This window comes from Odontesthes bonariensis, chromosome 17 (genome assembly GCF_027942865.1).
Source record: "Odontesthes bonariensis isolate fOdoBon6 chromosome 17, fOdoBon6.hap1, whole genome shotgun sequence".
NCBI classification, from domain to species: domain Eukaryota; kingdom Metazoa; phylum Chordata; class Actinopteri; order Atheriniformes; family Atherinopsidae; genus Odontesthes; species Odontesthes bonariensis.
Window position 1 is genome coordinate 24310296 of NC_134522.1, and position 15182 is coordinate 24325477.

Here is a 15182-nt window from a genome sequence, read left to right on the forward strand (position 1 = left end):
GCTACCACACTCAGATCAACAGCCACAGCTAAACACAGAAGGAGGAGTGTGGTGCTGGCTGATTGGTGTTAATGTTCGGAAGGGGCGGAGGCACATTTACTCAACCCACCCAAAAAAGAGACGGGAGTGAAAGTGGAGATAAACGGGGGTGCAACTAAAGGCAAAAGCTGCACATTAACAACTGAGGAGCTGACTGCGAGCAGCAGTGCAGTTTACTTCTGTGCAGCTAGTCACCACAGTGCTACGTGTCACTGCTTCTCGGTACAAAAACCTCTCAACAATAGAATTCTTTCATCTTCTTCTGTTCAGCTCCCAGCTCCGTGCACCTGTATCACCCTCTCCAGCTGATGTTGGTCTTTCATCTAAACCCGATCAGAAATTTAAATGTGGAGATATGAACACCCACCTTTTCTCTAATCGAGCAAGGTCCTGTTAAGGAATGTGTCGGACTCAGACGTAGACTAAACTAGGGATCGGATTTATCTGAGAGAAAGACAAAGAAAGCAAAGACACGGCAGGGCAGGTTATCAAAGTACATCCACAAACAGAACTCAGGACACACACTGATCAAGCAGAAGAGCACAAAAACAGGAGCAAATGTGGAGGGAAAGAGAGAAAAAGAAATGAATGAACATGAAATCCAAAAGTCATGGTATTACTAACACACCGAAATAAGGAACATTCAACTGATAAACGCTCATTATTATTAAGGCAAGGCAAGGCAAGGCAATTTTATTTATAGAGCACAATTCGTACACAAGGTAATTCAAAGCGCCTTACAGCTACATAAAATCACAAGAAGGCAATAAAATAAAAACAAATAAATAAAAAAACATAGAAAATAATCATTAATTAATTATTTTAAAAGTGAAGAGTGCAGATAAAATACTTTCATGTGTCATATGTACAGCTAAATAGAACTGTTTTCAGCCTGGATTTAAACATTGTCAGAGTTGAGGCCTGTCTCACATCTTCTGGAAGGCTGTTCCAGATTTTAGGAGCATAAAACTGAAACGCAGCCTCACCTTGTTTAGTCCTGACTCTGGGCACCAGCAGGAGACCCCTCCCTGAGGTTCTCAGAGCCCGAGTTGGTTCATATGGCTCTAACATGTCAGAGATGTACTTTGGCGCTTGACCATGAAGAGACTTGTACACAAGCAGAGCTGTTTTAAAGTCTATTCTCTGAGCGACAGGAAGCCAGTGCAGAGACCTGAGCACTGGACTAATATGGTCGTATTTCCTGGTTCTAGTCAGGACTCGAGCAGCAGCATTCTGGATGTACTGCAGCTGTCTTACAGCCCATTTAGAGAGCCCAGTGAGCAGGCCGTTACAGTAGTCTAACCTGCTGGAGAAAAACGCATGGATTAGTCTTTCTAAGTCTGGTTTAGACACTATTCCTTTGATTCTGGCAATGTTTTTTAGATGGTAAAAAGCTGCTGATGTTACTGATTTAATATGGCTGTTAAAGTTCAGGTCTGAGTCCAATATAACCCCGAGATTTCTAACTTGATAATTAGGTTTTAGAGAGAGAGTCTCAAGATAACTGATAACACTTTCTCTTTGTTTATGTGGGCCACAGACAATGATTTCAGTTTTGTCTGAGTTTAGCTGGAGAAAATTGTTTTGCATCCACACACTGATCTGTTCGATGCAGTGACAGAATGTATCTACTGTGGCATCAAGATTGCTCTTCTTTAGAAGAGGCTTAATGACATCGGTTTTTAAGGCCTTTGGAAATGTTCCAGTCTGGAGTGAGATGTTGACTAGATGAGCGAGTTGTGGTAACAAACTGCTCAGCACAGACTTTAGGAATCTAGTGGGCAACTCATCAAGGCAGCACGTTGATGAACTCAGACAGCAGATGATCTCTTCGACTGTTTTGTCAGTAACAGGTGTGAAATGTGTCAGCTCTAGGTGTCTAGTTGGCTGCAGAGTAGTTATTTGTGTTGTGGAAATTATGGCATTTTTAATGCCTTGAACTTTGTCATTAAAGTATATTGCAAACTCATTACACTTGGATGTAGAAATGAGTTCTAAAGGCAGTGAAACTGGAGGGTTTGTTAATCTGTTTACTGTAGCAAACAGGACACGAGAGTTGTTACTGCAGTTTCACATCCACATGGACATTCAAGTCCCCTGTTATGACTAAACAGTCAAAAGCAGTGCACACAATTGAAAGTAGTTCAGTAAAATCATCAATAAAACAATTCTGTGGTGGTTTATAAATGGTGATATAAAGTATGGAAGATTGTTTTATCTCCATTTTGAATGACACATACTTAAATGATGACAAAACCCCAAATGACAACTTGTGGGTGGGTATATTGTCCCTGAACATGGCGCAAACACCAGCAGGGGGAGACAAATCTGGTCAAATAAAGTGAGGAAACAAACACATGTTCACGCCCAACACTTGCACTTTTGACAAAATCCCGTCCTCTGCCTATAAAGTGTAAACTAAAAGGTCATATCTCAGAAAGAGAGGGAGATAAAGAGAAAGCACCTCTAAATACCATAAACATGTTCTTCCTGGTCTTCATATTGCACTTACTTCACCTGCCTGTGAATAATGGTGAGTAGCTACACCATGAAAAGACCTCAAAGAGTTTCTAATTTCTTGCTATATAAATAAGAAAAAATCCCATCTGTTCTTTTTTTTCCTTCACAGGTGCTTCTAAAGCCTACAATGTCCTCCAAACACCTCCTTTCATGATTAAGAAACCTGATGAATCTGTGGACAGTGAGATCCACTGTTCGCACGATGTGTCTGGCTTTGAGCGCATCCTTTGGTACAAACAAGACAAAAACAGAGCTCTGAGGTTCCTGGGATATCTGAATCTGAAGTTCCCCTATCCAGAGGACGACGTAAAAGGAAAGATCAGCTTTGATGGAGATGGCAGAGCATTTTCAAACCTGACTATTTCAAATGTTTCAGTAAATGACAGTGCAGTGTATTTCTGTGCTGCCAGTCAGCACAGTGCAACAACTTCCCCTGAATCAATACAAAAACTCAGCATCCAGATACAGATCTGAACACCTGCAGCGCACCATGGAACCCTGGAATCTGACAATGTTATGTTGTTATTGTTATGTTGCTATTTTGACACCAATTTGACCCCCCTACCATGCCACAGAATCCCACTTCATGATTTTTTTTCTCCCCCAATTCTTGGCAGTGTTGTGAGGAGGCCAAAGATGGAAAAACAAAACACAAAGTTTAAATGCATTGGTTTTTTTTCCTTCCCAAAATACTTACATTAATTTATCAAAAGGATTAAAGATATCCAGACAATTATTATTCGATCATCTTATAATGAACATTTGTGGGTATCTTTGCAGTTTCACGTCAACAAAATTTAGATATTGTAATAATATAAAATCATGACTGTGCACCATTGTTTTGAATTAGTTAATATAACTGAATTGTGTTTGTCTGTAGGCATAAAAACATGAAATTATAGTAATTCAGTCTGGTCAGCATGAATGAATTTTGGACAGAAAAGTTAAAGTAAAGCTGTTATTTATCAGTTATCTGCTTTTACGACCACATACCAGAAGTAATGCAAATATCTGAAGCCTTAAATCATTCAGTTGCTTAAGGGTTGTAGATGATCAGGAAGATTATGGAAAAATGCAGTTTACATTAACTATTGAAAGACAGCAGTGCAGTTTACTTCTGTGCTGCTCGTTGCCACAGTGGAACATATCACTGTTACTGATATCACTCAATACAAAATGTCATGAGCATTTCCCATGTGTGGATTACATCTGAGAGGCCCAAACATCTGTACAATTTCCATCCATTAGGTGGCAGCATCAGACCTTCATGCTAATATAAAAACTAAGAGGAGGAACAGCTGTGACACCACCCATCTGATGATTTCATGTATGTTTGGTGATGCTGTTGGAGGGTTGACTCAGAAAGAAGCTGGAAAAAATCAGTATAACTGCTGATGCATTAAGGGAAATAAACTAAATTCTTCAACATAACCAAACATCTGGAGAACAGAAAATGCTCATCTTTCTTCTTTGCATTGCTTTTATTAACATGCTGCTTTCAGGTAACAACCTCAAAATAATTCAGACATTTCTGTTTAAGGTTAATGCTGCATCAGGATTTTAGAAAAGAAATAAATCTCTCTTTCACTTTTCTGGTTTCATCAGTGCTGATAATGCTTTTTGCTGATCTTTTTTCAACAGGTTCCTCTCTCAGTGACAGAGTCAGCCAGACTCCACCTGATCTGTACAAAGAAGAGAAGCAAACAGTCAAAATGAACTGCTCACACAAAGATGATAGCTACAACCAAATCCTTTGGTACAAGCAATCCAACACACACCTGCAGCTCCTTGGATACTTTCGCTATGGTGCTGAAAATGTAGAGAAAGGAGTGAACGTGAAGATTGAAGGAGGTGCAAATAAAGGAGAAACCTGCACATTAACAATTGAAGGACTCAGCATGAACAGCAGTGCAGTTTACTTCTGTGCTGCTAGTTACCACAGTGTAACATATCACTGCTGCTCAATACAAAAACCTCCTGATCCCACATTTCTCTGTTCTCATCTCTCTTATAGCTCTCAGCTCCTTGCACCTGCATTCTAACCAGTGTTGGTCTCCTCTGATTATAGTCAGAGTACTCAGTACTAGGCACCTGGAATGCCCAATTCTTGCTCTTTATATATTTATTTATTAGTCTTTCATTCTGTCTTGTCTGCATATGTACGTCTTGTGTGTTTTCTGTATGTGCTGTTTGTGCTATACTGTATGTTGCTTCCAAGTACAAGACAAATTCCCTTTGGGGCAATAAAGGTTTATCTTATCTTATCTTAGATTAAAATGGGAGGTTCTTACTGTAGAGGAGTGACTTTAGCCCCCACCTCTCTTTATAAACTGCAGCAAGCTCAACCATTGATAGTCAGTAGTTGCTGCTTCTGGTTGTTGATTATTTCTACTCTGTGATGGCTCACATGTTTTATACAGTCCTATCTTTGAGGTTTCAAGTATACAAGCTAAACATGCTAAAAACATATTTATCAAAGGACCTCTGAAAAACATTTACATGAGAAGAATCAAAATGATTCATTTTCTCCTTTTCCTGTTGCCTGTCTGGTTGGCTTGACATTAGATATCCCCATTTAGAACAAACAAGACCACTAAAGCCCTAAAGAAAGCTCAAATACCAGAGCTTTTAGTTTTTCTTTTTCTTTTCAATATCATGAAAGTTTAGGATAGAAAGATTGTAGTTTGAAGAGGATATCATCACTGATTTTATCTTGGCACATAATCATGGAATTACTGTGGTTCAGTCTGTTCAATATAAGTTCATTTCAGACTGTTATTATCAGATATCTGCTTTAATGATCAAGTAGCCAAAGTTTTCAGAGCATTGCAGCCTGTGAGGTTTAGGAATGATGACCAACATTTACATTATGTCCTCATTCAGCTGTTTTTAGTTTGCAGCACATCAGTGTGTTAGTTTAATCCAAACAGGTGATCCAGGAAGTTGATGGAAAAATGCGAGTTTCAGACTGGACAAACACCAGGGTTTGGGCTTCAGTTCAGCTCTTTGTTATTTCAGTAATATTCATACAGTAAGGTGGCAGTACGTCTGTAGTGTATTGTGTTACTTTGAAAGGAGAACAATGCTCGAAGGCCCCGCCCACCTGAAAACACATTTCCTGATGGATAAGAGCCCTGACATGAAAGCTGAATAATCAGCTGAACTGCAAACAAGGCAGCAGTAACAAGGATGTCCTTAGATTCAGCCATGAAACACCACATGATCATCACAGGCTTCTGCATAACCTTTCATCTTATGTGGGTCTCAGGTAATGAACCAAATCTACTTCAATTGTGTTTTTTAAAATGCAAATTGATCCTATTCTTAGTTTCTAAGAACTCCTTCATCGTATAATGTTGTGTGTTTTTTTCTTTGTGCTTTTCCACAGGTTCCTCTCTCAGTGACAGAGTCAGCCAGACTCCACCTGATCTGTACAAAGAAGAGAAGCAAACAGTCGAAATGAACTGCTCACACCAAGTTGATAATTATAACGTAATCCTCTGGTACAAGCAATCCAACACACACCTGCAGCTCCTTGGATACTTGGTTGTAGCTGCTGAAAATGTAGAAAAAGGAGTGAATGTGAAGATTAAAGGAGGTGCAAATAAAGGAGAAACCTGCACATTAACAATTGAAGGACTCAGCCTGAACAGCAGTGCAGTTTACTTCTGTGCTGCTAGTTACCACAGTGTAACATATCACTGCTGCTCAATACAAAAACCTCCTGATCCCACATTTCTCTGTTCTCATCTCTCTTATAGCTCTCAGCTCCTTGCACCTGCATTCTAACCAGTGTTGGTCTCCTCTGATTATACTCAGAGATTAAAATGGGAGGTTCTTACTGTAGAGGAGTGACTTTAACCCCCACCTCTCTTTATAAACTGCAGCAAGCTCAACCATTGATAGTCAGTAGTGGCTGCAAATATTGTTGAATATTAAAACTCTATAATAGCTCACATATTTCGATTTGTAGTCCTATCTTTATAGCTCGGCTCAGGTTCACATGATAAAAGGGATGTGTAGGCTTCATAGTTTACATTTGTTATTTTATGTTTATGTATATGTATTTCTTATTTGTCACAATTATCTGTTCAAATGATCATTTTTAATCATAATTGTTAGATTTTTACATTTAAAATGTTTGCATGCAATCCCCATAGCAACTTTTTGGAACAGAGCCAAAGTAATTGAAGTTCTTTGTTTTCCTCTGACGGGTCACAGTCAGGATGTGAGTCAGAACCCTGAAATCAGCTGGAGTTATGTTTCCCACTCAGTGGAGATGAAGTGCAGCCACACCAGAGGTAAAGGTCACAGCCAGATGTACTGGTACAGGCAGCGTCCAGGACCAGAACCCTCATTCTGTGCACAGCTTTCAGTGGGGAATCTGAAGACAAATATACCGGGGCTGTGACTGTGAAAAAGCTGCAGCCTCACAACAGCGGCGTGTATTTCTTCACAGGGATGAGACGAAAATGAGTGAGAGCAGCTGAACAAAGACCGGTTGCCAGTTCATCAGGATGCACTTAGGAATCTGTTTGACTTTTACGTCTTTCCAGTAGATGGTGCTGGAGCTCCAGGAATACTTCTTCAGTTTTAACTGTCAGGTTTGAAAAGGGGGCGGGGCGTTTGTAAGAATAAGTGCGCAGAGACAAGTTAAAGCCAGTCTTGTTTGTGTGTCCACTAAGACACACCTTTATCAGGCTGACTCTTTCTCTTTTACTTTGGCTCATAGGTAATCTTTGTTACTGATAAAAAATCTCACTTTTTCAATACCTTCAGCAGATTTACAGGAATTCTTTTTTTTCTATTTCTAGGTGTTCATCTGGAAGTTGAAGTCGACCAAACACCTCCAGCTGCTTTAAGAAATCTTGGAGACAAAATCCAGCTGGTCTGCAGCCATGAAAAGACTGACTACAGACTAATGTACTGGTTCCAGAAATGCCCTGCAGACCAAGCTCTGCAGGGCATTGGTCATGTGTACCACAGCACCATAGAAGTTTAGAAGTCTTTTGAAAAACATTTTAATATAACTGGAGATCTGAGTGGGGAGACGGCAAAGAACGGCTCTCTGTTCATTGTGGACCTTAAGGCTGAACACACTGCAGGGTACTACTGTGCAGTGCAGCTAGCTATGCACATCACCTGCAAACCAACACTCCCTCATACAAAAACTCACAGTTAACTTATTTTCTGAATCAGTGGGTTTAAATTAGATCTTGAACAACTTGAACAAGATTACTCACTGAGTCTGGTCCTTTATTTATTTTTATTTTTTTTCGCTAGCACAAGTTTCTTGTGTTTACCTTGAATAGGGATGGCTCAGGTAATCCTGAAACATCCCATAGTTAAGCTGCTATAGGCCTAGACTGCTGGGGGGCCTCATCTGTCAAACCTTTCCTCACTTTACTCTCTTCATGTATATGTGATATTATTGTGGTCATTAACTCATGTTTCCCTGTTCCAACAGATATCCTTTGAATGGTGTTGCAGTGCCGCCGCCGCCACCCCCTCCCCTCCCCTCCCCTCCCCTCCCCTCCCCTCCCCTCCCCTCCCCTCCCCTCCCCTCCCCTCCCCTCCCCTCCCCTCCCCTCCCCTCCCCTCCCCTCCCCTCCCCTCCCCTCCCCTTTCTGTCTTCTCAAACTCCAGCTGGTGGAGGCGGATGGCCAGCCTTCCTGAGTCTGGTTCTGCCAGAGGTTTCTTCCTGTTGAAAGGGAGTCGTTTCTCTCCACAGTCGCCTCAGGCACGCCGCTCAGGCCGGGAGATTGGACCGAAAAACAAAAAGTTTTCAGTGTAATCTGTTGGTTTTCTTAGCTAGGAAATTGTTTTTGAATTGGCTCTATATGAACGAATTGGATTATTTTATGAATTATGATTGTTATTAATTAATTGAATTCCAATTGGCTTGAATTGGATTTACTATCTAAGTGCCTTGAGATGACATTTGTTGTATTTGGCGCTATATAAATAAAAATGAATTGAATTGAATTGAGCTTGAACAAGCTCCTCCCAGCTCTTGGTGTGATGTCAGCAGCTGATACTGAGTTGACTTCCCTTGTTTTTAGTCAGATCAGTAAAGCATCAGTTGGATTTGGGTCACGCACTGTGTTGATCAGATTAAACTCTGTGACACATTGTTTGATTTACCTTTTTGACTTTTGAGTAACCTTTATGTTGGGACAGTCAACATGATCCGTTTGCTCTTTCTCTGCTGCTTGTCTGGTAATCATTTGTCTGAAATCACTAAATTCATGACATTTACCATTTATCATTATCTAAACTGTTTAATTGTCTTTCTTTTTCCAGCTGTTAGTCTGGGTCTTGAGGTCCGTCAGTCTCCCTCTGATCTCATCAGAAATCCTGGTGACAAAATGCAGATTTTCTTCAGCCACAATAAAACTGACTACAGAGTGATGCTCTGGTACCAGCAGTCACCTGGAGACACAGCTATGAAACTCATTGGACATTTGTACTTCAAAACTGTCACAATGGAAGACAAATATAAAGATGGTTTCAGTCTCGCTGGAGATTTGGGTGGAGACGCAGCAAAGAATGGATCTCTGCACATCCCAGATGCAGGAGTGAATTACAGTGCAGTTTACTACTGTGCAGCACGAGAAGCACAATGACAGAAATCCCCTCTGAACTCTACAAAAACTGCACACAAGTCTTCTTCTGCAGGTGTTTTTTTTAGAGGGGCTCCCAAAGCAGCTGCTATGTGGTTGCCTTTCAGTTTGATGCATTCGTAGCTCACTTCAGTAACACTGTTTCTGTACACTTTAACTTGGTGTCTCACTTTAGCACGATTTATACATCCAGGAAGGCAATCTACAGTAGCAAGAATATGTGAAGCCACTCCCTCCTTCCACTTGGTTTCTTCATCACATCATCACTCATTTGAGCCATGATTTGATCCTCATCATGAATACAGAAGCTGAGACTGTTCTGACTGTATCAACTAACATCCGCAAACCTGTGAAACATAAATAATATGTTCTTTAAAAGCTTTTAATGAATGCTCTGTGTTGATCAAAGAAAACGTTCTGCCTTCTTTTTTGTTGCGTGCTAGGTAATTATTTGAAAAAGTATTTAATCTTTTGAATGTGGACATGCATCCAAATGCATCCTGATCCAAAGTTCTCTTTTGTTCTTGCACCACGAGTTAGTCTGGGTCTTGAGGTCCATCAATCCTCCTCTGATGCCATCCCAAATCGAACACAAATCTTTATTATTACATAATATATCACAAATCATTACCTCAGTGACATCGAGAGAAAAGAATCACTTAAGAAATTGTAACAAGTTCTCTCACAAAACCAGTGTAGAAAGTTTTCTTTTTGCAAGCTGTTCTAGACATTTTGCCAAAACTACTTCACAATCACTTAGAGAACTTCAAGTGTGTTTTTGGTACAATTCTAGCCACTAAATGATGTCTGGACCAGGGGAGCGGCACTGTCAGGATTCTCTTCCTGGACTTTTCCATTGCCTTCAACACAATCCAGCCCCTTGAACTCCAGGAAAAACTGACCAGAATGCGAGTGGACCCCTGCCTGGTTGCTTGGATTTCCAGCTACCTCACCGACAGACCACAGTACGTCAGGCTGAAGGACATCACATCCAACACTGTGGTCCGCAGCACTGGAGCTCCACAGGGGACTGTACTGTCCCCCATCCTCTTCACTCTGTACACCGCAGACTTCTGCTACAACAGAAGTAACAGCAGGACAGAGGGACTATAGGACAGGTGACAGTCAGTCAGTCTGTCCAACCAACGTGCAATAATCTCTGTGGTGTGCAATAATCTTACTTTTATTATTTTAATCTTACTTTATACTTAGATTTATATACGTATTATTATTTATTTGCATCATTGTTATTGTTATTATTATTATTATTACTATTTTCATTACTATTACTAGTATACTACTTTTATATTATATTATTATCATTATCATTATTATTATGATGATCTTTTTTATCTTTATACAGTTACTGGTTTTAGGTGTTTTCCACTTCTGTCTCTCCTGTACATTTCTGTATATAAATAATTTTAATTTCCCTGAGGGAACCTCCCAAAGGGATTAATAAAGACTCTCCACACAAACCGGAATCATCTTTAGGGTTAATTTCTCCCTCTGATTTATAACAATGGAAAGAGTTTGTTCAAATAAATACCAGTAGTGACACACACTGACCTAAATCTGATATGACAGGTAGTGGTGATTAACCAGCCTAAACAGACAAAACTGATGCTTACAGCAACACAAGAACCAGCGACAAAGAAGTGAACGCAGATCAGTTTATGACTCAGCAGGTAACATGAAATGTAATTTAATCTTGCATTTTTTCTTGTCCATCTAATCTGTTGACGTTGAAGTTGCTTGTTCTCTCTTCAGCAGATTATTTAGCCAACTGATATACTGTAAGTTACCATGTACAATTTATTACGAGATGGTGGGGGGTTAAGAGTTGCCACCTGAGATGTTTGACATCTCCAACTTCACCACTAGGTGACACTGCTCTTTATCTTAAAAGCCAATACAGTGTCTGTATAATATCAGGGAGACACTACACATAAACACGTAAATGAAGGACTCTTATGAACAATAAATACTAATATTAAATCATACAGATATTCCTCTAAATCAGTACGTACATCATCCTTTAGTCCTGAAGAAAAATACACAAAAAACAAGTTGCTGATGTAAAAGAGCTCTCAGTTATACACACCATTTCCTGCTCCTCCTTCTGATTTACAGAGTACAGCAGAGACTCCAGTTCGTTCCTGACATGCAACATGGAGCCATCTCTTCTCATTATAAGCATCATCACTGTATGCTGGATTAAAGGTATGACTTAACTCAATGCTTTTATTTTATGTAAAGCACTTTGAATTGTTTGTACATGAAATGTGCTATATAAATAAATTTGATATGATTTGATTTTGATTTGATAACTGTTTTTTAGGCAGTCGAACAAGAAAACTTTGAGGATTGTGGAAACAAATGTAATCTTCACTGAATAACTTTTTTTTTTTTTTATGACAGGAATTTACCCCAGTAAAGAAAATCAAGTTTTTCAGAGTCCGGCTCATGTCTTGGGGAAAGCCAACAGCGAAGTCAACCTGACCCTCTCACACAACATCTCCAGCTATGACACGATTCTCTGGTATCAGCGCTCACCGGGAGACACCTCCTTGAAGCTGATTGCCTACATGAGATACAAAACACCTACAGTTGAGGCACAATTTCAGGGCCGCTTTGCAGTGAGTGGCGATGGAGAGAAAGTGGCTCATCTTCACATTCTGAAACTCACACCCTCTGAACACGCTGGAGAATATTTTGGAGCAGCAAGTATGCACAGTGAGGAAGATAGTGATTCTCTCATACAAAAACCTGCATTATGATCTGGCAGATAATGGGACACCAACAGGAAACCTCTAAATCCATGTGACTCTGTGGTAAAAATCTAAAAAACAACAGTAAAACATCCATGATGAACTGTTGCAAGTATGGATGTAAAAGAAACTTCTGGAAATGATCAGGAAAATCTGGATCAAATGCTTCCATGTGAAACTTGGTGTAATTAAGCAGTTTTCCTCCCTCGAACATACCATGTTTCACATTTTAGAGTGCCTTACAATAATGTTACCTTCCATGGTTCAACTTCCTGCTCTACAGACAAAGTCACAAGGTTGCAGGAGATAGTTCATGGTCATTTACAGCGAAACAACCCATAGTGTTACACAATCCTTGGCAAAAAATATGGAACAAATGCTCTGGGAGGACATTCATTCAGTTTTTATTCTTTGTAGAAATGAAAACTGAAAATATAAAATAATACAAAACAGTGTCGTCATTCAAAGTGTCATCGTTGACGACATTTTCAACAGATCAAGAGGAGAAAATGTCGCTCAATCATACGAGAAGAAATAAGGAAGCACTTCTTAAATTAGATTTCTCAAACAAATCTAAAATCGGAGTCTAAACATTCAAATTAGTCTCCAGTTAAAAGAGAGTGCTCGCAGAGTTGTTTTTCTTTGCTGTACTCAGAGGCACGGCATCAGCAAAGCTGAAGCCCACAGACGGGCGTTAACGGGCGTGGCTGATATCCACCTCTGGCTCTAGGGTCATTCAGTTAGAGGCATTGTCAGAGTGAACTATGGTCACTGAATATATATGGCCGCAAACATCCCCCATTCCAGAAATCAGGAGCAGACAGGAAGGGCCCCCAGACCCGGGCTACCGGCAGCTCCAATGGAGCCAGGCAGCCTATCGCAGGAAAGTCATGCTCCAGCCCAGAGGACAGCAGAGGAAGTTCCTGGGTAGAACCCTCACAACTATGGAGAAAAGGAGCCAGGGAACCAGGGGTGGGGACAGGGCCCCGCCAGGCACCAGCCACCCGCAGCAGCCGAGTGCAGGACCAAGAGCCCTGCGTGCCCGAGGACTATACCTCCACCCGGCAGAGGGGCCACCCCAGACAACCTCCCCCAGCACCCACCCAAGGTGCCCATCTGCAAGAGCAGCAGGGAGGAGCAGAAAGGGGCGAGGAGGGGGTGAGCCTTCCTGACAAGGAGCGGGGGGGTTGGCCAGAGTTCAGGTTACATACGATATGAATTGGAACGGAGGCGAAAGGATGACACGCAAATTTGTGAGCGTTCCCACAGTTTTTAGTCGAATTGTGTTGCTGTGTTGTTCCATTCCCAACATAGTATACATTACCTCAGGGCCCCTGAGCACACAGGAGCAGCCCCCCAATGGTAAAGAACCCCACCCCACCCTGCCACCCACGCAGCGGACACCCCAGAGGCCCCAGAGCACTGAGCGAACAATCCACCTCAACGACAGCTGCCCGAAGCAGCCCGTGTCCCCCATGCTTCCAGAGATTAATGATGGGAAAAAATCCTTCAACCAGAAAGTCATTAGTGAAAACACTGTAAAGGATCATAAAACTCCTTCAAGAAGGTAATTCAGCTCAGTCTCTGACAAAAGATGTTGGTTGTTCCCACTCAGCTGGGTCCACAATCTGAAGCAAATACAAACTAAATGGGAAGGTTGCAAAAGGGAAACACACAGGTTGACCAAGGAAGACATCATTGGGACAGAAAACAAAAGAGCAATATATCATAAAAAAAGTCATTTAAAAAAACACGCTGTTAGAACAGAAAATTCACAACAACAGAAATGAAATACAAATAAAAGTCAATATTTAAGTCTGAACTGTGAGAATCTAAAAGCCAAACGTAAACCATCATAAACGCCTAAACAGCAGAAAACAAGGCTGCTGTGGGCTGGAGAGAAGCAGTGATGGAGTGTGGATGACTGGATGAAAGAGATATTAAGGGATGAATCCTGAATCTGCGTTTGGCGAGGAGGTGATGCCGGAATTTGTTTAGTTTATAATTTATACCTCAAATAATAAAAGCAGTTATAAAAGCCAGAGGAACTGAGATGTTATTTTAATTTAATGCATTTTAATGTCAGCTGTGCTTTATGAAACCAGAATGTTCAGATGTTACAGAATAATGCTGTGTCATTGTTATTATCATTTGGTCTAATAAATCAAATTAAAATATCAAATTATGGATAATTAAAATAAAATAAAAAGACTCCCAACAGGGCCGAATATTTTACAAATGACCTTTTGTGACTTTCTATTCCATGGATAAATTCAGAAGGGCACTTCAGAGAATTTGCAGTGGTAATTGTACGTTTACATGGTATATATGTAGAGGTGTTGTACATTCTGTCAGATTAGCCACACCAGTGTCTGCTCTGTGTAAATCAGCATCAACACACTGAACAGCAGAGAGCAGTGATAACACACTGACATGGATACAGTAGCTGGAAGCTCCTCCCTTCTCATTACAAATGTAGAGGAAAAGAAGATCTCCAGTTCAGTGTGTTTTCGGTCAGAAGCCACAGATTATATCAATTCTATCCTTGTTTATTTTAGTCTATCTGGTCAGAAATGTTCACGCTGCTTTTTTCTTTGTTCTTACTTGCAGGTAAGAATCATGAGATGTGTGTACCTTCTCATTGCTCCGGCAGACCTTTGCTGTGTGTCTACATTCTGATTCTGTTTTTATTTTACAGACATTGTTCTATCATCACTTGTCATCCAGCAATCACCTGTGGCTCTTCTGATTAAGCCTGGACAAGAGGCCAGTCTAGAATGTTACCATGGAGATAGTAACTATAACTACATGCTTTGGTATAAGTCAGCAGCAGGAGGCCAACGGGCCATGGACCTGATTGGAAACCTTTATAATGAAAACCCAAATCTTGAGAAGACATTTGATAACCGTTTTACCATAACCGGCCATTCAAAGGCCAAAGCGCAGCTTGTAATCTCCAACGCCAGCCTGTCAGACACTGCAGAGTATTTCTGTGCAGCGAGTCAGCACAGTGTTTCAGCTCGTCTGGCTCCTTTACAAAAAGCTGGTGGCTCATAGCGACACACGTGCCCCTGCATCAAGCTGCTCGCTGCAGAAGAACTGAGACTTTGGCTTCTTTCTCTGTGCTGCAAAGCCAAAAGAGAAATGTGGCAGATGAATGAAAGACTCCTATGTGGATAAAAATTATTAGTATTATTACAAATGATTGACCTCAAAACTGGAAACCAAA